At 40.6% G+C, this 24,361-nt stretch overlaps 1 protein-coding gene and 1 long non-coding RNA gene across 2 annotated transcripts in view; one reads left to right on the top strand and one right to left on the bottom strand.

Moving 5' to 3' along the window:
* Positions 1 to 318: 318 nt before the first annotated feature.
* LOC118172484 lies at positions 319 to 825 on the bottom strand. The gene is made up of 2 exons (XR_004753720.1): positions 732 to 825; positions 319 to 619 (listed from the first exon to the last, which is right to left on the bottom strand). It is a non-coding gene; the product is annotated as an uncharacterized LOC118172484 (long non-coding RNA).
* Positions 826 to 12,025: 11,200 nt separating this feature from the next.
* ADCY7 (adenylate cyclase 7) overlaps positions 12,026 to 24,361 on the top strand; it is a 57,248-nt gene continuing 44,912 nt past the window's right edge. The window contains exon 1 of the mRNA XM_035336373.1: positions 12,026 to 12,367. The gene's annotated coding sequence lies outside the window, so the exon portion shown is untranslated. The remainder of the gene's footprint in view (positions 12,368 to 24,361) is intronic.

Raw genomic sequence — 24,361 nt, 5'->3', positions numbered from 1 at the left:
GTCGGTTTACTTTGGGCTACAAACTTGTGTTGCATCTAGTGCTGCAGTGCAGCTGCTGTTCAGAAGTGGCACTCTGAGCAGGACATTCTGGAAATATACAAGTTAATTTGGGTTACCTTTGGCTAGAAAGTGTGTTTGGCATAGTTCCTGAAGCGTGGTTGATCTTACTAATGTATGCCTTCGGTTATCTTCCTTGCATAGATCAGTAAGAAGACACACACATACTGACAGCTCGTACAGACTTGCTGCGGGTAGTTTAACACAGACCACCTAAAATTCTTAGGTATGCTTCCTGTAGAACATCAAGTTGATTATTACTCTACATTTTTAAAGGATAGATCAAATAGTGTTTATAGTTTAAAAGCTGTGTATTTATTATTTTTTATATTGTCAGTCCTCTACCTTGTGGCAAAAAGAAGGTGAACTGTAGGTCATTCTTTGTGACACACCATGATTCTGTTTATTGACCTCCATGCTCTGTGCAGCATCCTCAGAATTTACATCTCATGTTTTTAAATCTTAAATAAAGTTATTTTCCTAGAACTAAATTGTTAGAAAATAAGTTGTCCAATTGCTGGTGGCAACTTTTTCTTTCAAATTTACTTTCAAAATTTACTTTCTTTTTAAGAAAAGTTTTTACTTTCTTACTTTACTTTTCTTACTTTAAGAAAAGTTTTTTACTTTTTACTTTCTTTTTTTTTTTTACTTTTCAAATTTACTTTCTTTTTCACTTCATTTCTGGAGTCATCATGTATGCTTTCTAAATGCAATATGTGAGCAAGTGATTGGAAAATAGTCTATACTGAAAATGTTAAATAAAAGCAGCCAGCCATTTGACATCTTGATAGATGCTAAAGCTCGCAATAGATGTTAAAACTGAATGTGTGACTGCCAACTTTATTTCCTGAATAGTAAAAGCTGTAGGAGATTGCAAAGTATGCGATTACTCAAAAAAAGGAGTATGTTTAGCCACTCAGGGGTTGTAATAAAAAATACCTCCAGCTACTGTTAAAGTGTGAAAACTAGTGATTACTTACTCCGCTGATTCCTACAACTTGATTCTTTTGCTTAACAATGCAAAATGATTTTCCAGAATCAAGTTTGTCATGTCTTGAAACGGTGTTTCTTTGTCCTGAAAGTGCAAAATGCGAGAGCTTTATTTTCTATCTAATTTGTAGTGTTTAGTTTCTCAAGTGTTTTCCAGTTGCAGTGACCTAAATGTTAGTGTCTTGACTCTACTTGCATGAGCCATTTACCAGCAGTTCTGACAGATATTCGTGGCTTCATGAATTGTAAAACGTGTACACGTGTGTGGTGTTGAACAAAGTCTGACAAACCATTGGTGCAGTTCTGATGAGTGTCCAAAAAAAAAAACTAAACCAAAAAACAAAAACCTACCCTTGTGCAGTAATATAAAACTACTTTTGCTTAGGTATGGAACAATGTTTGACTCCTGAGCTGAAAGATCATTAAGCAATTAAATTCTGCTGATTAGCTATTAGGAAAAAAATCAGTACGCTCAGCTGCATTTTTCCAGGTCTAAAGTTCATTTACTGCAACAGATCTGGTGATAGCAAAATCTGAAAATAAACCTGCTGGTTAGACTGTTCTTTCATGCAGCCTGACCATGTAGCACTACGGTATCTTCTCTGAACTTAATGTTCCCATCTTAAAAAACAAAACAAATCTAAGAACAAAACTAACTTGCTGGTATGTATACAACTGATGGTTGCACCTAGAGTATGAAGAAATATTTTTGCCCCGTTAACATTATGTGGTTTAGGTGAAATATGCATTAATGCTTGCTGTTTGTAAATCCCTAGTTCTGTGGCCTATTTCCAAACAAGTCTTGTTCATTCTTACAGTAAGTAGGGGACTGACTAAGGATGAGATGTGTGTTTCTTGGTTGTTCTTGGTTTTTTCCTCTTCACTACAGTGGATGTTGAATCAAACTCATTTGTGGTTGCCTGGTAATCAGTAACTATGAAAAGACCATTCTCAGTCAGAAAAATCAATGACTAAACCAACAGCAGGTAGAAATCTTTCATGTTTTCTTCCTTCAGTGCTAGCTTGTTTGCTCATTCTTTTCAAAATGTTTGACAGTGCAAGGGAATAATTTATAAGGTAATGTGATCTTTTCTATAAGACCTTTATTTGCACCAAATAACGTGTTACTAAACCTATGTTATAATGTTATCTTGTATCCATCAAGGTGACAAAAAGCAGTCTAATTCCTGAAAACCACGTACCTCAGAGCTGGAGTGTGTGCTGTCCAGTGAATGACTTCTGTGCAGTGTCTCAGCAACATACCCCAATTAAGAAAGGTAGTTTGAAGGTTTCTGTTTTGCAATGTTGCTTATACATAATGCTAGTATCTTAAGGTTATAGTAGCTTATTTGGTACTGCTGAGCTACCATCTGCACTCCTCATACATCCCAAATTCTAGAGAATCCCACTACTCTAAGAGTATAACTTAGAAAACTGTATATTTGTGCTTAAAAAAGGAAATAACCAATATTAGCAGGGTTCAGTTGCCAGTGGCTAAGAGCAGTGCCTGCTGTGGAGAAAGGAGCCATTGCAGTGACCTGCTGCCCTAGCACCTCCCCGGCGCATGCAGGCAGCCTTCACCTCCTCTGGCAAAACAGGCCATAGAGTGGGCCCACCTTCCTAGGCAAAGTACTTCATTTAAATACACTTAACGATTAAGTATCTCTAAATTCTTGAGAGCAAAGTCACATGCTGGTCTATCAAAAACAGAACACACTTGGAGTGCATGGGCAAATACAGGTGTTGGGAAACCTAAAAGCTGAAGCATTAATGTAAAAGGGAAGGAATTCAAAATTCTGCAGTTTCAGAGAGCACAGGTCTGAAAACCTTACTATGCATGGATAGTCTGATTTAAAACAAACAAACTGAATGCTCCATCTTCAAATGGTATTACTGCACTTTATTTCTACTGAGTAAAATAATATTTTACATTACAATGGTGATTATAGGGGGATATTTTTGAAGTAAAAACATTAACAATTCACAAAATAATGCTAGTTCTGTAGCTTCTCTATATTATGTACTTTCTCTAGTTATCAACACTGTCAAATCTGTCCATGAAAAATACTGTACTTGAGTTGTGTGTACGAGTTTCTGTACGTGTACCTTTGGGAGAGTCTGAATACTGAATATTCTAATGTGGTTTAGTGTGGGAAAACTACAATGAGCAATTTTGATGAGCTGGTGCAATACTAAAAGGCCATATATTAGAATTGATGTTTACTTTCCTGATGTCATTATTAGAAAGTTATTTTCATTTGTTGTTTCATAGCCTCCTTGATATCTTGATTTTATACGTTTTCTGCCTTTAACACATCTGGCCTGTATGAGAAATCACAGGTGTCCTTTTCTGCTGGGTCTGGCTGGGATGTTACCTTTCCCTGCAGCAGCCCATACAGTACTGCGCTCTGCACTTGTAGCTGGAACAGCAGTGGGATCACACTGGTGTTGTGTCTGCTGCTGAGCAGTGCTGGCACAGCATCAGGACTCTCTCTGACCCTCCTAGGGGGTGGGCAAAAAAGTGAGAGAGAAACATCACCAGGGCAGCTGACCTAAACCAACCAGAGGGATATTCCATACCATATGATGTCACACTCAGTAATAAAAGGTGGAAAAAGGAAGAAGAGGGGAGGGGTGGGCTCTCGTTGCGAAAACGTCTGTCCTCCTCCCAAACACCGGCTACGTGCGTTGAGGCCCTGCTTCAAGAACGTGGTCAAGCATCGCTCATTTGTGGGAAGCAGAGTAATTTCTTTCCTCTGCACTTCCACACAGCCTTTACTTGTTTTGTTTTGTTTACTTGTTTGTTTTTTTTTTTAGTTTTTTTTTTCCTTTAGTTAAATTGTTTAATGAATAATAATCTTTCCTTAAAAATTATTTTTTCCCTTTAATTAAAATATCCTTATCTCAACCCATGAGTTGTTCTTTCCTTTACTTCTTCCCCTCCTCTTCTAAGGAGGGGGAGTGAGAGAGCGGTTGTAGTGTTCAGCTGCCTAGCACGGTAAAACCACCACACCTTTATCCTACCTGCCTGCTGGCATCAGTTAAGACTTGATTTAATGAGCAGGTAGATCACTATTAAAGAACACTAAGTATCCATTTTTGATATCATCAAAATTTTTGATACAGTGGAACTCTGATTTCACTACAGTAACAAACTAAAACATTTCTCATCCTAGTTCTTCTCAGCTTTAGGATAATAACTACATCGGTATGTTTGAACATGCCAGCTACGTGGAGGAGAAAAAAGCCTTTTTCTCAGTATAAAGGAAAACAAAAGTATTAGAATACTTAAAGCTCTCTGCTAATATAAGGCTAGATCCTGAGGTAATATAAATCATTTTTGCTCCATTAGCTTCAATATAATGGAGCAATGTTGATTTAACCAGATGATTTTATCCACTTTTTAAAATTGCTTTGTAACAGACTCTGTTTGTTTCAGTAAACCCATGTTTTCTAGTGGATTCTCTAGGAACTTTGTTGTAGCATTGTATTTTAATTTATGTAGAAACATTTTTCCCTAATAATACACATGGTCTCTGTCCTTTCCTGATTTTTCCAAAGTATTTTTGGTTTCCGATATGTCCTTCTAGCTACTAATGTAAAGATATGGGAATTGCAAATTGAAAACAGCTAAATAGTTTCATCATTCACTGTGAAAATAAAACAATTTGTTCTTTTTTGTATTCCTTAAATCAGTAACATCTTCCATTTTATTAAAAACCCCACCTGCAGTGCTGCAGTTTCTAACAGAGAGATGACCTCCTCTTATTTATGTTCTTCCCTTGTATAACTTACCAATTAAGGAAAAGAAAGAGTGACCACTCAATAAGATCATCATCATCATTTTTTAGTCAGTTACAGGCTGGATCTTCTGTCACTCTGCGCTGGTGTGGATAATTTGATTTCCAGAAGAAAATGTTAACATTTTAATACAGATCAACTTGAGTATACAGAAGCATTATAAAATAGGTCTGACCTCTTAGTGTAGTCCAAATCACACCCACAAGCACAGGTAGAAGGTTTAAGCAATTAGCCAGGCACTGTTTTAAGGCACAAGACATGTTCTTGCTCTGCAGGAAGAACGTTAAATATGAGTGAGAGAGGAGATGGAAGTACTTTTCTGATTCTTAATTCAAGAAGTCAACAAAACCTCACAGCCAAGGCTTCAAAGCTGAAGAACATCTTGTGGTGAGACTTGAACTCCTAAGTCTTTCAGTTCCTTTAGAAAATGGCATATTACCTCCTCAGTCATATAGGTACTTTTTTTGGACTGTTGATGCTTTTCATAATTTCTTCTATTGTTTCACAGTGCTGTGAGTTTGTATTGTTTTAAAAGTTTTATTTAGAGAAGCTACTTTTGTAGAATTAAGTCCCACTGACTTTCATGAAATCTGGAATGCTAGAAAATAAGATCTCGGTTCCAAGTCAGTTAGAATCTGGGAGACTTGTAAAACAAGTAACAATTATGACAAGAGACCTGAGCAGCTTTTCATTTCCCTAAAGACAGGTGATTCATATGGAATTGATTGTTTTATTTAAAGAAAAGCAGCAAATTATTCCCAACAGTTCTTTCAATTGATCTGAGAGACCAGAAATACAAATTCCATAATAGCAGTTAAACTCTACTTTCTTTTTATCACGTCTGATACATGATATCCTGTAAATGTGGATGATATCAGTGTAACAGCTCAGAATAATTTCCCTTTCATTCCTTCCTAAGCATGTAGTGTCTAGCACGTTGGCATTGTTTTATTATTAGACGTCTTTAAACTCATAAATTTGCAGGAAATAACACATAATTTACTCAAGCTATTTGTCTCATCTTTCTCTAAATTAAGACTGCCTTAGTCACTTCTTCTGGATATTTGATTAACTGCTAAGAGACAGCATTATAAAACATAGTTTCCTAAAACAGGCTATTTTCTGTGATATTGCAGTATTTCAAAAGACTATTAAAAATAAGTAGCTATATCTAAAATTCTTTGTGCTAATTTTAAAAGTACATCTTAATATATTGTGCTTGTTAAGATCATAGAATTATAGAATATCCCGAGTTGGAAGTGTCCCATAAGGATCATCGAGTCCAACTCCTGAAGATTCTATTATGCCTAAAAAATTACCCACAAAATATTCTACTGTGTAATAATTTTCAAATTTGTCTTAAGGATTTAGAATTATTTTCTGAAATTATGACTACATTTCTGATTTGCCTTCTTTGTATACTTATTTGCTCAGCAGCTGTCTTTTGAGTATTAGCTAACTAATTTATGGGAGCCACTAGAAATCAAAATGTTGAAACACTTTGCAATTAAAATTATAAAAAAGTAACTTACTGGGTCCAAAATCAACCCTTTTATTATTGTGAATAGTCCAAGCAAGTGTGTCCTGAAGGCAGGCTCACACAATGACTTAAGAAGCCAATTTAACCCCCCAAATCAAAATCGTACCAAAAGAGTGCTATATTTTCTTTCATTTCTGTTGCTTTGAAAAAATAGTGATTTTTTTCCCCCTCTTTTGTAATGGTTCGCGGACATTATGGCAAGTTACCTTGAAGCATACATCCTCACTGTACAAAACAGACTTCTGTAATGCTCTGTAACTCAATTTGTAAATGCTGCTGCACATAGATAAATAACACACCAACAAGTAATTCAAATACAAAATTGAAAAACAGTTTGACTTTTGTTATGTTAGATTTTATCAGCTAATGTGTGGCATTTAATTTTAATAACAAATCTATATTTATGATAGCTTATCCAGTTCAGTCCGGAAAGATTTGATTTGTGTGTTTAATACAGACATGTACCTTTTATATGTTCAATATGTACATATTGTAGAGCTGCTGGACTTTTCCTGGAAAAGTGCTTGAGAACAATAATGTCTGCTCATCTGAGAGTAACTTTTTCAGGGAAGCAAGTAAAATCTTAGGGACTGCTATTTTCTAATTTGAACAACATTTTCAGGTGGACCTTCTATAAAGGGCTCTTATTTTCACAGTTTCAAACATCTACAGTTATCATGTACACAAGAAATTTTAGATCAATATATAGTTGCAAAAAGATAAACTAATAAAATTACAGGCTAGGGGCTATCACTCTCACCTGGGACAGAACCTTACGCTGCTGGCAGTCGCAATGTCAGGCGCTCTCCAGTAAGGGGTGGTAGCATCTCCTTTGTGAAATTCAGCCGGCCGTACTTCAACTGTGCGGCACTTGAGAGAAAAACTAGCTGCAGAAAAAGAAATGGGGAAATCGATCCACATCATCTGTAGGAGCCAACGAAATGTATCTTAATTTCTACATTTCGCTTTTTTTCCTTTTATATCCATTTTGCTAGAAATGTATTATGTTAGTTACTGATAGTTTAAGAGTAATCTGCACAACAGTGTACATACAGCACTTAGTGTTTTGGAACTGCTGCCATTAAAAAATTACTATGTCAGTAGCACTGAATCATGCAGGAATTTTAGAACTTTGTCTGGAATAGCAAATATTTGTGGATATACAGAAATGATGTTAAGCAATCCGTGTACTCAGAAGGTCCACAAAATTCTGATGAAGTAAATGGAATCCATCTGTTCTGAAATCAGTCCATTTATGATCTCAGAAGAGCAATGTATTTTCCATTTCCTGCGTTTTTTGTTTTTTTTTTTTTTTGTTTTTGTTTTTTAAATCCCTGTTATCTACTCCAACATTTAGTGAAGACAAAGAATTCTTTTTAACAAGTGTTTTACTGGAAGATCTTTTTTTTTTTTTTTTTTTTCCTCCCCTAAGAAATGGTCCAACTAGCCTATGCCCTGCTTCCATGTGAACGCCCTAATAATTTCCCAGTGCTTTTCAAATACACAGTGTCCAAAACAGGAATGGGAAGACCCAGGTAAGATGAAGCAAGTTGTACAAGACTGCCCATAAAAGCGTCACAGGACATGGAACAGATGAGCAGAGTCCAGCCTGTTTGCTGCCCAGTCCTGTGCCTCAGGTATGATCACTACTGCTTCTCTAGCTCTGTTGCTTATGTGCTTGTCCCATGCAGCTAAAACTAGATTTTTATTCCTCTCCAAGATTCATGGTCCTTATAGCATCCCGATTGCCTGGCCGTGTCAGAAAACACGTTTCCATTCAGACAGGAGCTGGGTGAATGCAGCTGTCCTGCCTGTGGTGAATGTGCTGAAGTGCTGCTCCCTTGGAGGGGGTGAATTCAGGCACATAGACTCGGGCCTACAGAGAAATCGCCAGCTGGCTAGCCATGCCCACACCAAAACCATAGTATTTACTTCCCGTATTACGGCAGTAATGTCAGACTGGGGTTCACAGCGTGCTGTTAGCATGCTCCCCTGCCTTCCCTCAGCGCAGCAGCTGCAGGCGGGGGGCACAGGCATGGCCCACAGAGCCTAACACCAACCTCTGTGGAGATCAGTGTCTTCTTCCCACCTCCACGAAGATTGGTGTCTTCTCCCCAGCACCTGCCATGAGCTTGGGATCACGCACAGCTTGTTGAGCTGCGAGGAACACACTGAGGAATCCCGGCCGGCCCTGTGAAATCCACCCACAAGCCAGTGAGAGGACTAAAGCGGCGGGTAAACTGAGGAACACGAAGCCACCATCGCCCTCCTTACTGAGAGCCCTACGGCTCTCCCAGCACGACGCCCACCGAGCCCCCGGGCCCGAGGAGCCCCCTGAGGCCGGTCCCCGAGGCCGCCCTCCCGTGGCCGCCCTCCGAGGCCCCGGGCCGAGCCCCCCGCCCAGCCGCCCCTCAGCGGCCGCCGCCCGGAGGCGGGCGGGGCGCTGCCGCGTTCCGCCCTTCGCGGAGCCTCGCCGGGCCCCGCCGAAACCTCGGGCGGCGGCACCGGCCGGGGAGGAGGAGGAGGAGGAGGAGGAAGAGCAGGAGGAGCGCCCGGTCCTGCCCCGCAGCCCGCTTCTCTTCCGGCGGCCTCAGGTGAGAGCTGGGCCGGGCGGGGGGAAGCCGCTGCCAGCCCGGGCGCGGAACGGTCCGGCTCCCGGTAACGGCGACGGATTGGGAATAAAGGAGAGAGGGAGAGGGGTGGGGGAAAGGCTGAAAGAGCGAAACTTGTAGGTAACAGCGCCCCGTGTTGCGCCCTCTGCTCGGGAGCAGAGAACACCTCTCAGGCCCGCAGACCTGTGCCCGGGTTCGTGTGCTGACCGGGGCAGGGCTCGGTGAGCCCGAGGCCGGAGCTGGTGCCGTGTCTGCAGGCGGATGAACGGGGAACGTACCCGCTGGGTACGGCGGTGGTGTGTAACCCAAACCCGGCTTTGTGGAGTGCTTTGGGAGCTTTTTTTGGTACTTTTTATTTATTTATTTATTTTAGAATATTAGGGCTTTAAAATACCGAAGGAGGTACTTAAACACCCAAAGAAGACTTGAAACGTGTGAAGAAGGTTGGCTCGGCTTGTTTTTAGTGCTGATGAACAAGTCGGTCATTCAGCTCTGCTCTTGGTAGGAAGCATTACGGCATTTCTGTAATAAGTGAGCATTCAATAAAGGGATTAAAACACTTCAATACGTATAACGTGATGCTTGATCATCATTGTTTGATCACATTTTGCTTGCCAGAGGGAGATAAAGCACATCGCTTAGCAGGGACATGTCATCCTGCAGATGTCACTGAGGACCCGGGACCATTTTAAGGCTGCTGAACCCAAGGCTGCCTCTGTAATCGTTAGGGATTTGGTCTGCAGAAGTCTTGAAGTCTGTCAAAGACACTTGAAAGCATTTTTGGACACTAAAAGTAAATATTCAATGTAGCGTTTGAATTCAGTTCAGCGCAGAAGCCTGCTTTTCTCCTGTCAGTGTGTTAACATTTTATTTGTATTGCTCTCTGCTTAACGTGTTTGGTCATGGACCAAGACCACGCTGTGCTAAGTGCTGTGCAAATACTAGGTGAGGAAGTCTAAAACTTGTGGGTTTGATTCTGAGGCTGTTGTGATTTGTTATAGGAAATAAAGTGTCCGCTGCTGGACATGGGAGTGTGAAAATTTCTACAGAGTAAGAAACAGATGCACCTGTGATAGTGTTTTTGCTGCTTTGTGCTATGATTCACGATGCTGGGGTCTCTTTTATTTATTTAAACAAACAAAATCTATGAAATTGTTTATTATTATCATTAAGCAAGCAGGATTGCAGGGAAGAAAGCAAGAGTTTCTGGGAGAGTTTAGTGGTTCCGAGTAGGTCAGAAATAAACAAATAGCGTGCTGTGTGTGTGGTTTGTTGTCTGTTTATTCTAAAGAGATGCTGATCTTTTGGGTGTTGATGTCCTGATCAGGAAGTTTTTAAATGGCTCCCTTTAGGAGGGAGAACAATTTGCTGCCGGTCTATGTTAAGACCAGTGATATGGTGTTCTCATGGTATGCTTGTGCGTATAGTGAAGTACTTGTAAAATAAGTCTGTGGTGTAGTGAGTGGCTGACAAAATCATCACTCACTGACAGCGATGTAGAACGGAAAACAAGGAGTATGAGGAATAGCAGCCTCAAAACAAGAGAACAATACTGATTTCTAATGGCTGTTATACCATGTTATTTATGCTTCCAGAAGCCATTACTAGCAGTAATTAGGGTCATTGGGGGTTCTTGTAAAGAAGCCATTAAAGTTCTTAATTTTTTTCTTAATGAAGCTAACGTCAACACCATTAGGAGTGAACAGCGAAGACACTTCATTCCCTAATGTATGTGGATATTTATGTTCTCATGGTTTGTGCTAAGTGAAAGAGCAGGTGCTGGTAGAGAGCTAATTAGTTTAGGTGTTAGCCTAGAGACAGATGATCGTTGTCTTCTGTTAATGTGGGTGTTTATGTAATTGCCAGTTGCTCCTGTATCGAAAAAGAAGGGGGGAAAAAAGATAATACTCCTTGCAGAATTAAAAAACAAAACAAAACACTCTAAATTGAATTCTTACATATCTATTTCTTGGGATCTATCTTTTGACTTGAATTTAATGTGATCTAACAAATGACTGTGATTTTAATCTATTGTGAAAGCTTTAAAACACAGAATGAAGTACTTCACACAGAGATTCCTCCCTCAGTCCCATCAGTTGTGTTCAAGCTACATTTTATACGTTTTCTCTTTCTGGAAAAGCCTGATGGTTGGAAGAGTTTGTTGTTTAGATTAATCAAATACAGTAGTTAAAGTGCGCTGAGCAGGTCTTCTACATTCAAACCATCTTTTGGGGCTCCTATGCACAAATCTGTACATGCGTTTATAAATCAAAGATTGTTTTATTCCTAACAAGAAAGTAACCCTGTACCTGTGAGCTGCCGGCAGATGGAATAGGTGCTCACCGGGAGCTGCCTGCTACGGCCTGCCCTGGTGCCCCATGGCGCGGCCTGCCCTGGGCCTGCACGGCTCCTGCCTGGTGCCCCGGCGCTTCTGCTACGTTTTGTGTTGAGCAGGTGTTGCCAGCTGTGTGTTCATCTTCCCGCTCTGGCAGGAGGCTGAGGAAGAGAGTATAAATATAGATGTTGTGTCTGGAAGTTGAAACTTCTGGTTATGAAACACAGTGAGGCCTTTTTCCAAGTGTGCTAGTTGCTTGTTCCTGCTGTTATTTTGGGCTAGATTTAAAGCTCTTGTGTGAGAAGCATCTGTGCTTATAAACAGTTCCAGAGATTTAGGCATACTGTTAAAGGGAGTTAGGGACCTTGTTTAAAACAAGGAAGTTCTTCGAATGAGAAGCGGGACCTTCTCTAACTGGAGCTCTGTCAGTACTGACATTCACAAACGTCTCTCGGTGAAGTGCCCTGACTCTGTAAAATGCCTTTTGAAGAGCTAACCTGTTCATTCAAAGGCTGAATGCTGCTAAATAGATCATCTATTAAGCTGGTATCTGTAAAGTTTCAAGCTGATTATTTGCTAAGCTGACAGGATATTACAGTGTGAAATAGTTTGTAACCACTCTGCAGTTAGATCATCATGCATTAAAATAAGGAAGTGTAGCTTCTTCCTTAGGTCAGTATGGTGTACTTCACAAGTAGTCAGTGTCTTCCGTCTGCTGAAAAACGTATATATATATTTTACCTTTTGAAAGCAGGAAAGATCTATTCATTTGGGATTGACTCATACTATTTTGAAGAACCATTTTCACCTGGAAAGAAAAATTCTGTCTTTATTTTTATCATGAGGAAATAAAAGAGTTTTATACCATTTTTATTAATTTCCATCGTTATCTCCAGAGGTATCTTTTGCTGTTGCTTACCTTTTGCTTTGAATACCGTCCTGTTTTCCTGAGTCACACCGAGTAGGAACCAGGCTGTCCTGCAATGTGTCAGCTGCGGCCGGAGCTGCCAAGCTGTGGGGTGGTCAATAAAGGTACAGGAGCAAGCAATAGATCTGGTCTTTCCTTTTGCATGTGTTTTTCTTTGCTTAATAAGCATATGACAGTGTAAATATTTTGTGCTGTAGTAGTACTTCCTGCATATCAACTGTAGGTTGCTACTGTAGCTGAGTATTCTCTCTTTGGAGTTACTAAAATGAAGGCAGAAAAGGTGAAGTCATTTCCTCTAGGTTATGTAAAGTTAAAATGGCAAAATTTAAGCAGAACGTGGGACTGCTGCTCCTTTTCTAATGGAGGCATTGCTTTAACTCAGTAGCTTGTAGTTAGGACATGAGTTTATATTGAAATGTATCCTTCGAATAGAAACATTTGTTTTATGTAGCTTGATTTCAGTACTTTTTATTTTACATAAATCAAGCAGGTGTTCTCTTCTGTGTGAGCCAGGCTGCTGCTTTGTTTTGTGAAAAGTTCAGCAGATTCAGGTCTGCCTTTGGTTTAAAGACAAAGCCCAGGTTAGCCCAAATGAGACCCAGGGTCGTACGTACTGCTTTTCCGAAGAGCTTCCTTGCAGCTTGAGTGTTCCTCCCTGTAGAACTGTGTCTGAACAGCTGTTCTGCAGTCCTCATTTCAACATTAAAAGTAGCTTCTGGTCTGTAGTTAGACAGAAGGAGCAAACAGGGTGTGTTTAACTTCTGTTTCTTGACATAAAACGAAGTGAATAAGTAACACATTGCAGTTAAACACAGAAATCACAAAGACTACCAAGGCTGTAACTAATGTCCTAAGTAAAAGAAAGGTGACGAGTGTCTTCAAATATGGCTGTCTGTTTCTGGCAACTTCCCTCCGACGTGCCCACATGCTGTACGTATGTGTATGTCTGCATAGTGCCAGCTGTGCTCCAGCAGCCTGCAGGGGAACTGACTGAGGGCATTTCCAGCTTCGCTCCGATGCCTCCTGCCTTGCAGTTTGCTTCAGAGTAGCTGCAGGGCTTTGTATCGTCCTCCATTCTGCATGATCCGTAAACGCGTACTATTTGACACGAGAGTTGTCTTTGATCCCACAATCAAAGGAACATATATTTTTTCTGAGATTCTCAGGGAGTATAGTAATAAATTCTCTTTTTATAAAACTGCCTTGTAAATGACTGGTTATAAAACCATGAGTGTACTCTTGTACTGTAGCCAATATAAAACTGTTTTGAAAAGACTTTAAGTTCTAAGGTCTTAAGTATGCGTGCTTTATGTAAGGGAAGGAGGCACCCTCTGTGTTTTATAGATAGATAAATGTAGAAATAGCCTACACGTAACTTTTCACGTAACACATTACTTTTGTCTCTGGGAAAAGTTTTGTTATGACTAATATTGTTAGCATTTCAGTGAGTTGAATAAAATATTTTAGTAAAATGTAACATATCCCTAGGTTTTAGTCATTATTTACTTAACGTCCAATCTGCATGTTTTCTGCTTTATTTATTTATATAAAACATAATTTATTTGTTCTAGGGATTTCTCTCTAAAACACTCATTTTTTTAGAACTAGCTGATGATCAAACCACCTAGCAGTGACTAATTTTTATTCAGATATAGTCTTCCATCCGTGTAACCAAAATGATGAGGCGATGAGGATGCCAATAACATGACGAAGCACAGGAAAGGGCTGGATAATGAGTACAACTGGGAAGCAGCCATCAAGTTGGATTTGAAGCACACTGAGGCACAAAGTCAGCTGAAATTAATGGAAATGAACAATAAAGTCTGATCATTTTAAATGGCAGATATTCTTAGCACCTGGCTCACATCAGCCTGAATCCATCTGTTACATTACTTCAGGTAGGACTTGCTGAAACAAGCTTGAGCTTAGTCAGGCAGAGGGGGGGAGAAGCAGATTGGGGCAAGTTGAGAGAGAATGAACTTCCTACTTGGGCTTTTTTGCGTGTTTACAGCTCGTCCTCTGTTGTTGCCACTGAACTTCCGTGGGACTGAATCAAAAAAATGAGTTCCAGTAGCAGAATAGATTTTCAGTTTCCATTTCCTCATTTGAAAGGAAGCTGGGGTATGCCTATCACCACTTTCTCACTTCCTGACGCTTTCTGCCTGATCTGCTGCTGCTCCTTCACTGGCAATTTTAGGCAGCTGCCATGGAGGTGACTGCCATCTCACTATCGAGTTGGGTGGGGGGAGTGGTATCTGCGGAGCAAACATTTATATCTTTGTGTGATATACTTTTACTGGAATAAACTAAATAACAGAAGAGAAATGTGAGTGGTCTTTCCTACTCTCTCGCTGAGAGGAGCGAGCCTGCTTGCTCTGGCTGCATAGGTAGCCGAAGTCTGAGGTGGAGCGTCAGTGCCACCAGAGCTGGAGGCCTGGCTGGGCCTGAGGAGAGCCCAGCTCTGTTCTCCCCCATGAGCAATCTGGCAGGGGACTTTTTATCTGGAAAAGTCTTGTTTCATCCTCTAGAACTGAGAGAATCTGGTAGTTGCTTCAGAATCTTGTGAGCTAATTGAAGTTTGGCTTTTTGCGGCCGGTTTTGATCTTTTACAAACTGGTCATATACAATTTATTATTATTATTATTATTTGGTTTGTTTTTTTTTCCTTCCAGTAAGGGTTTTGCATATGTACGAGAGAACAGAGCTTCTTTTGGGAATGTCCTGGGACCTTAAATTGCTTTCTACTTGCTAGTTATATAAATGTCTTTCTAAGGTATATTTTCTGAAAATACTTGTCTGTGATTCTGGTGGGATTCCTATGGCATGGCTCAAAGAGCTGCTGCCCCTAGGAGAGGGCAGTTCTGCTTGCTTCCCAGGGGCTGCTCCCTCCCCTCCTTGAATTGGTCCTGCTGCTCATCTGACCTACTGCTGAGCTGTTTTGGGGAACTACATGGGCAAAAAAGCTATTTTTTTTTTTTAATTGGATAAGCATTTTTCTTCTTCTGAAGGAACAGAACAACCAGGAGAGAGGAAGTGGCAAGACTGTATTGCTGAACTTCTGGAGAGACAGGCAGAGACCATTCCCTTCTCTTAGGCAGTAGCTGTGCTGTAAAACTGTGCTCCTGTTACCCAAGTAGTAAGCTGTACTTCTGCAGACATGCTGGAAAAGTGTCCTGGGCTGTATTTTGGTTTGAGGTATTGCTAGCTGAAATAATTGTTAGCCTAATTACAGTACTGCTTAAGAAAGATCTTCACTCCTCTGCTTTACTTGTACAGCAGGAAATGAATGTGAAAATATTTCACTTTAGTACTTCTTAAAAAAATCTATGTATTTTTTCTAAGTTCCTGAGGAGCGTCCTGTTTTGGATTTTGTGTTTTATACTCTTTATTTTTAGTCTGCTAATTGTAATAAAACATCAGTTACAAGCCCCCCACTCCCTTTTCTCTCAGGACACTGCACTATTAAAATAAGGCAGGAAATGCAACATGGTGCTATATTGACAATTGTGTTGGCACATATTGTGATTTGGTGAAGGAAGTGCGGTGTTTAATGTAACACAACAGTATGGAATTCACGGAAGTCGGATGGTAGTCAAAACTAGGAGTTGCTCTGAGAAAGTGCGAATTTGATAGCAGTATAAACACCGCATATTCAAAGAAATAGGAAAAAGCCAGCACAGCTACTTCATAAATGTGACTTGATGTGGTTCTTACAGCACCAGGAATATGCAAGATTCCACACAGGCAATTTTATTCCCCCACGAGCTGACGTGATGATTGCATGCATGTTCAGAGCTCCCTTGCAGAGTTTCAGAGCGTGATTTAGGGACATCAGTTGTCAGCGTGAGCAGAACTGTGCACGGGTGTTACGTTGCTTCTGGTGAGCTGCAAACCAATAAACTAATAACACTGCTGGGTAATGGCGATTAAATAGGAATTCATGAATAATATATTGGAAGAATAAAGGGGGAATTATCTCTTCCCCGCCCCCCTAAGATTATGGACAGATTGAGGCAAGAATCAGGCTGTTCATGTTCATATCTTGAATGTGTGTGTTCTGTAACTGTTGATAAAACATGTTTAGACAGGGAATTTGGATGTAGTTGTAGCTAAACTGGTTTACCAGAGTAACTTTAAACACTTGTTTTAAATGTTGAATGAATTTCTGTCCTGTGTTCATACAGGCTGTCATGTTTTAGAAATGCATTCTCGTTCTGCTGTACTTATTTTCACCTGTCCTGGAAGTTTCCCTAGCCAGTGATGGTAAGGCTTTTCTTACAGCTATCTCTGCTACCAAAAAAAAAAGTGCATGTATATACAAGGAAAAATTAAATGTAATTTCTGGAAACTACAGAATCTAAAAGATGCTGTGCTTGTTTTTCTGGAAGGCTTCCCATGTCTTTCTGTGTACAGGTATCCCAGGCATCATTCTTCTGGTTTGTGTATTTATAGATGGATAACCAACATTTTAAGAAACATTTGCAAAAATAAAAAATAAATCATGTTACTTAGTGGTAAATCTATAAGGATTGTTAGCTGCGGAAAGTATGGATGGGAATCGGTTAATTTATTTTGTCATTAAAATCAAGCCAAGGAGTGAGGCAGCACTTCTCCAGCACCCAGTGTATTCAGCATGCTGAAAGCTGTGCTGAATTACGTAGCAAGTAGTTGGAAAGAGGATGAAGTGTTGCTGTTCTTACATGCTGGAAAACATTCTCAGTAGGAATAGAGGGGATTTCAAGAGTGGGAAAAAGTGGCTGAGGGGGGAGATGAGAAATGACTTTAACTGTGGCACCGTACTCACAGAAATGGGCTCACTGTTGGCTGCAGGCATAGGAGATCAAATTATGTTGTATAATAGTACTTTTTTGGATCTCGGTTAGGTTTTCCAAGATCCAGAGTCAGGCTGGATTAACGCTAACACTGAGACAGAGACTCTGGAGGTACCAGAAGGGGGAAGGCCACATATCTCTTCTGGAAATCTTGCATGATTCAAAAGCTCTTGCCTGCACCTACCCATTGCGTTGGAGACCAAAACGGTCAGAAATGTTGCCTTGAGTTGCAGAGACCTGAGCCCACGCTTAGAGCAAAGCTCTAGCAGTAGGCAGAGGAGCTGTGTGGTCTCAGGGTGGAACAGCCCCATCTTTCTTTTCAGTGTCGTGGCTGAATTTAGTGAGTTCTCTCGTGCGCTAGTTGGTGGTTAAATGACCTGATCTGAGCTCTGTGCGCAGGACAGTGGTTAGCTGTGTTTGTGCCCACCCTGTAGGTGAGTGCTCCAAGGCCTTCAGGGCATGAAGGAGGGTCTGGGCCGTGCCTCCCCAGGCTCCCTCACAGAGCCCAAACCTCGGAACAACGGCCCTGGGCCCGAAGGTCAGCGTGACTTGCTGCGCCTGTGTAAAGGGAGCTGCTCGGGAGGCCGTCCAGCAGGACCACTTCTCTCCTGGAGGCCGGGGTACCTGGTAGTCACAGGGACACTGAGCTAGTGTCCCTGTGGACACTAGCGGGGGAAGTTTTTAAAGCTTTTCAGGTGATGCTGGAAATCGCTAGTTAGTGCAGAACCAACTATCCTGTGTGCCATTCCCTGGGTCTCCCTTCTCTGGGGTATTCTCTGAGGATCTGGTCGACGCTCTGTAGGGCTCCTGTGTCTCCGTACTCCACACCCCTCAGTGGAGGCTTTTCTTTGCTCTCCCATGTGAGAAGGATCCCGGCAGGCTTCAATTCTCTTACCGTTCCCTCAGCTGCTGGTTTGTGCCTCTGGTCAGGCACAAACCCTTTGGTGGGCTGTTGCGTGGTTACCTCGCGGTTTGAGTTTAGACCTGAAAAACTGGTTTTTATAAGCACTAACCACCTGTTCTGTTAGGGAACGGCCCATGTAATTGTGGACAGTCTTTAATGATGTCTTGTTCAGCAGCGGAGGCTGAGCGCCGCTCCTCCCTCTGTGTCGTGCAATACAATCCATCCTTCTAACTGGGCTCCAGTTCTTGAACAAAAAGTTACCTATGAACGGTTAGAAATGTCCAGCTGACCTTCAGAATATGGATATTGGTTCCCTGGGTAATCAAAAGGAATTTGTGGTTGTAGAGCAGAGCTGTATTTTACATCCTTGTTCTTTCTCCCCCTCCAGAAGCGCGTGCATCCAGGCTACCTGTATGGCTTCTAAGGCTGACGTCAGGGAGCGGCTAGGTAATGACGGCTCTGGTAGCTTTTAGCCAATAATTGGGCTGGTAACTGGTCTGCATTCAAATCTAAGAGGATGACTACACAGAAAGTTGCCAAGGAACAAGCTATAATGCCCCAGTTATTACTTGTGCATACTATTATCCTATATAAGGTAAATGTGAGATGGTTTTTTCTATTGTCATATACAGGAGGATGTAGTTGGCACGTTAGCATTTGCTATGAGAGATTTTGCATGCTACTAATCCCCAAATTTTAATTGATCTACTAATAACTTATGTAACTATGCAGTTAGTTTCCTTTACCATGATAGTCTTAAAATATACATATTTAAAATCTGGACAATTTGATAATTTGGGCAGACTGTAAAACATAGAAACTACATTGTATGCCTTGTGATTTGAAGTAAGACCCCTGTCAGAATGACTCTAAAATGAAATTTGATTTAGTCCTAAGCTGCTTTGGATATTTACCTGTACTACCCATGGACTGTTATGGGCTATTGATCGTTATTTTTTTTTCCTGTGTTGAGGTACAGGCTGCAAAAGTAGGCAGCAGTCATATTTACCCATGTTTCCTTTCTCTGTTAAAATAAATATACAAACAGTATTTTACCAGGTAATAACCTAGGGGATAAGGGAAACACCCACCTTGCAGTATTACCAAATGTCACTTCTGAGTTGTTCTTTTTTAAAGCATTTTAATACTGTAAGACTCATCTTGCTCTTCCCTTCTCAATTTTGATCTTTTTTGGCCTAAATTTAGTTTTTCTCTGCAGTCGAGTGCTAAAAGCTTGATTAAAACACACAGTTTTGTGATTTAGTGACATACTAAAAATGTCAGCAAGCATAAATATCCCGATATAGCACTAACCTTGTCAGCCAGAATGCTAAATCATTCTTATAACTTCCTTCCTGTCTTAATGGAGAAGTCAGCAAACCTTTCTGCACTTTCCTAGGGCCTGTGACTTACATTTTTATATATGTTTCCCTACAAAGCAGCTTTAATTCTAGATTACAAGCACACTAAATGAAGGAACATACCGGTAAGGTTATGTGCTGGATATGTGTAATATGCAAGATGTATTTGTATTGATGCTATTGTCTCGTTTTTATGCTTTTGTGCAAGTGACTAATTTCTGAACAAAGACTAGTGGTAAAGCCCCCTCAAAATAAGAGTACTGAAACTAAATAAACCCGTGTTTTTGTTGATGGTTCCTGTTTTTTCTTTTGAGTTTGGCCAGAATGAGAATACACCTTTCTTATTTGGGATTTATTTGACCAGGATTTTACCCTGTGGTTTGAGTTCTTGATGCTCCAGAAGATTCACCAAATATTCCCTGTTCCTTAGGCTGACCTTCTGTTACTAGTTTCTGTAGGATCATAAAAGCAGGGCAAACTAGGAGAGTCACTTGACTGCTTGGAGCAGCAGTCATCACCCAGCCAAGCACTGATCCCTGAGGGAAAGGGGAAATCCAGTCTGCACTGGCTCTGGGAAGGTCAGGCGCTGCGTGGTCACTGGACTCCGGCACTCGGTGCCGCCGTCCACCTTCCCGCTGTAAGCTGCAGGAGGAAGGATTAGTATTGCATGCAGTCGGACTGGTACTTCGTTCAGCAATTTTGCTCACAATTATGAATTTTCTGTATTGCCTTTTATTTAAATGACAGTTTTCTTCACGCATTTTTATGCTAGCTTCCAGGCATAATCTCAGTCAAGACGAGACTTTTGTGAATACCATTTTCTGCAAATCTTAAAATTTGTTTGTTTTGGGTTACTTAAATTCCTGCTTCATGTTCACAGTACAGATTTATTTTCATCCACGATGTCAATTATGCAGACATCTATGGCTCATAGTACATGTAAAATATTTCTTGTACTTGGCATAGTTAATTGCAGCTGCTTTTTTATTAGTAGTGTTTTGTTTTGTTTTTTAACTTCTGTGCGTCACCCTGTCTAAGGATTCGGGATTTCATAAATCAGTGTTTTGGGTGGAGAGTTCAGTGAATGTTAGTTTCTCTGTTCATTGTCTGTAGCCATTGTCTAAATATAAAAACTTATTATTGCAACTTAATCTGTGCTTCATATCTCTTACTGACACAATACAATTTGTTTCCCAATGGGACATCACTTATACTGTTAGCACCTTAGTCAGAGCTGCTATGTTCCGTCTGCCTTTTTTTTAAAAATCCATTTAAGCTGACAGTCTGAAAGACTGCCTTTTTCTATGCTTGTCACTGAACATGTTCAAGCAGTTGTCATCTTAGTGGGTTTTTTGTTTTGTCTTTTTTTTCAAAAACGGAAGCAATTACACTTAGAAAGTTAAGTTTTGACAGTTTGTTTGCATTTAATTTCAAACTATTTTTTCATTATTTTTTTGAGCTAGAATATATTTATGTGAATAATTCAGAAAGTGATGAAATTATTGGTACAAACACATATGTATGTGCCTGAATACATACATCATCAAATGGTATATACTTAGTCATTTGAAGAAGTTGATTGTATTTTTCAACAAAAATACATGCCAGACATTTTTATTTATGCTTCATCCTTTCGCTTCCTCATTTCTGACTTCTTGTATTATCTGTACACTTAGGTTTACCATGGTGACAACGTGGAAGTCTGGGTATAAACCACTGTCTCATGCTTTAACTAAATGTTACAACATTTTTATGGCTGTGTGTAACACGTAGGGTAGCTAAAAATGTAGACATGCCTGTTTTATGCATGGCTTAGGTCACTGAAGGGTTGCATATGGTTTATGCTTTTCCTTACCCAGGAACACTTGACTGTTAGCTCCTGAATGAAGCGGGCTAAGTGATAGAGACGAGTACAGGTTTTGTCACATTGCATGTTGCACTGTATTTCTGCTTCATTTGTCAAATTCTTGCCTTTGAGACTTTTTCTATTTGCAAGCTTCGCAGTATTTCCTAGCGAAAGTTTGTCAGCAACAGTTAAGTGACTTAATTTAAAAGCAACAGAAATATCTGAGGGAAGTTTTAGTGTAAAAGTGGCTTTTGGATTTGAAAATATTTGGGGAGTGTGTTATTTTAGAAACACTCTGCACATGCACAAATGTTTGTGGTTTTTCTTTATCAGTGAGCAGTCATGTCTTTCTAGATTGGAAATTAAATGCAAAATTTGGATTGGGTTTGGATTTGACTAGGGAAGGTGTAAGAAGTCACAAAAGGACTGATATTTTTTCAGTTTCTATGCATAACTTTTTTTTTTTTTTTTTTTTTTTAACTAAAAGCGTGAGTTGAACCTTTTAAATGGTTTTTATCTTGAAATTCCTTCAATAAATCCCCCCCTCACTTGCACTTGAATACAGATACTTTTGGCGTTTGTCTTGCCATGCAACAGGTTTTTTTTTAAGTTGGAAGAACACTTTTTTTTTTTTTTTTCCCATATGAAGTTACTATTTTTTTAGGCAGCAAGTTTAGTGTGATACAGTGGTGGAAGCAGAAACCTGGCAGTCGACAGATGTGGATATTGTTTGTAAGGTGGTGCTCGCAAGTCAGATTATTTTTTTTTTTCTGGCTTTTTCTTTCTGCAAAATGCTGATAACAAGAGTATAGGAGGCCCCCTGACAGAAGTGGAAAGTGTTCTGGGCATTAACAGTAATTTGGCTGCTGGAAGTTGCCCAAAGTATTAGCAGTATGTTCTGACTCTTTCTGAAAACTGAAGTAACAGATCTTTTTCTAATAAGCACAAGTCAGCTTGGGTCCTGCTCTACAGACTGTGTCAGAGTCATCACTTCTAACAGCGCAGAGCCCCAGGGATCACTGCAGGGCATCAACGGGTTCAATACTGACTCACAGGAAAGAGAGCCACTGCCTAAACCATTGCCACTGCTGATCTCGAAAAATGATGCAATTGCCATTCTCCTCCCTGCTCTGGGAAAGCATCTCACATCTCGCTCGCTGCTGCAGTTTTCAGGGATGGGATAAGCCAGTCTGACTGGGGTGAGTCTTCACTTGTAGTGGGTATGTATCAGTGCCTCTTAAATTCTCGAATACTTCCTTGACGTTACGGACTGTGTATAACTGAACTGAAGCGAGAATTACTGACTGCTCTGACTGCTTGCCCAGCAAAGACTTGGAGAAGTCTGTTTTCCCTGAGAAGCTGATCTTTTCTATTGCTGGCTCTTCTCTCGTTATCTGTGGGCTCAGGACACGTGTGGGAGCACAGCTCCTTCCCACGGGGCCTTTGGTGGCACTGCCAGGTGAAGGAGCTGCCTCCTGCCTGTGCTTCGCAGCTCCCCGCTGTCGGCCGTGCTGGATCGCTGACCTGGTGGGTGCAGCAGAGAAAAGGAAGCAGAACCTGAGGGACGCAATAGGTTATTTTTGAGCTGAGCCGACCGAGCGTGGGCCTAGAAACACTCACACGCTCATAATGAAACGGTGATGCGGCATGGTGACACGATGGGAGGAAGAGGGGGAGAGGAGGGGAAACTCTTTGAACAAGCCCCTGTCCCAGAGCTGTAGCCAAGAACTATGGGTTTAGCTGCTAAAAAATGAGCAGCTAAAGCTCCTCTCCAGCTTTCCATTCACTAAACTAATTTAAGCTGTGTGTCTGTGGAGAGGGGGCTGATTTATTAACATGCGCCCTTGCCATAGTAGCTGTTCGTATGTGAATACACCCCTGGCAGTGATGCCTGTCGTTTCATTAGGAGGCTGTTGTCCCGTTACATTAGGGCTCCTGGCTCGAGCAGTAAGCTGGGCTTTAGAAATAAGGAAGTGGTGGCAATTGCCCAGGTGTCAGGTTGAACGATATGTGTAAAAAAAAAAAAAAAAAAAAAAAAAAAAGTGGTGGTTGGGTTACAGATATGTGAAAGGGGTGCAAAGGCCTCTGTGATTTCAGCCACTGCTCTGTCTTGATATTGTTTAAATAACACTATTTTATGCTGGAAAAAAAACAACAACAACAAACCTTTCTTTCTCAGGTTATCAGAACATAAATTATTTTTTCTCTGCTTGTGTAACTGAAATTGCAGCACTGACTCGCTCTGTAGTTTTTGTAACCACCATGACTGTCAGAGGGAGTTGAATGACTAGCATTTTGCTCTCCTTAGCATGCGTTCTTATTTAATTTTATTTTTATTTTTGAATATAATAATATTATACAATAACTTAATTATTTTTCATGCAATATTTAAAGCCTGGCATTGTGCTTCCTGCCACAGCTAAAGAGACAGGCTCCTCCAGGGATATCAGTTTCTGGAAGCATGATGTTAAAGTCCAACAAAAAGTTCGTGTCAAAGCTGGTGATTACTGTAATGCATTGTTAAAGACGCAAATCATTTTGGACTATAAAATGTCCTGTGAGCGTTCATTTATTTTGTCAGCACCTTTGGGGGATTGATGATGGTATTAGTTCAGCTCCTGTGGGAGAGAAAAAGGGATACCGCACACTCAAAGCCAGCCAGCAGGAAATCTGTGGGAGAGCCGAAAGTTAGGAAATGGATTTTGAGTTCCTCGCTTTAACCGCAGTGGTCATCCTTCTCATACATAGGCTGAGAGCTTCAGAAGGTTTGAGAATTTGTATGTGCACAGGATGGAAAGAAGGGATTACAGGCAGGAAAAATACCTCTGGAATTTATTATGCTTTAACCACAGGATGTGGTTGTTAAAATAATTTCTTGGGTTTTTGGCAATATTTGGATTTCATTCCTACTCTTGAACTGTACTGAACAAATTCAGTGAAAGTTAAAAGTAATCAGAATTTTGAAAAGCAGGGAAATGGCTGTGACGCTAATTAAAAGGGTGATTTATGCTTCCACTGGAGCTCTCTGATCTACCAGATAAGATCTTGCCAGTGAACTATCAAGCCTGGGTTGTATTCCCAGATTTGCTACTGAGGTGCTTCATGGCATTTAGTTAAGCACTTTTCCAGTGTATAACTGCTTGCTTTCCTCTTGT

Source organism: Oxyura jamaicensis, chromosome 11, assembly GCF_011077185.1.
Source record: "Oxyura jamaicensis isolate SHBP4307 breed ruddy duck chromosome 11, BPBGC_Ojam_1.0, whole genome shotgun sequence".
Taxonomy (NCBI): Eukaryota; Metazoa; Chordata; class Aves; order Anseriformes; family Anatidae; genus Oxyura; species Oxyura jamaicensis.
The sequence above is the reverse complement of the archived record's forward strand: the minus strand, read 5'-3'. Positions and strand labels throughout refer to the sequence as shown.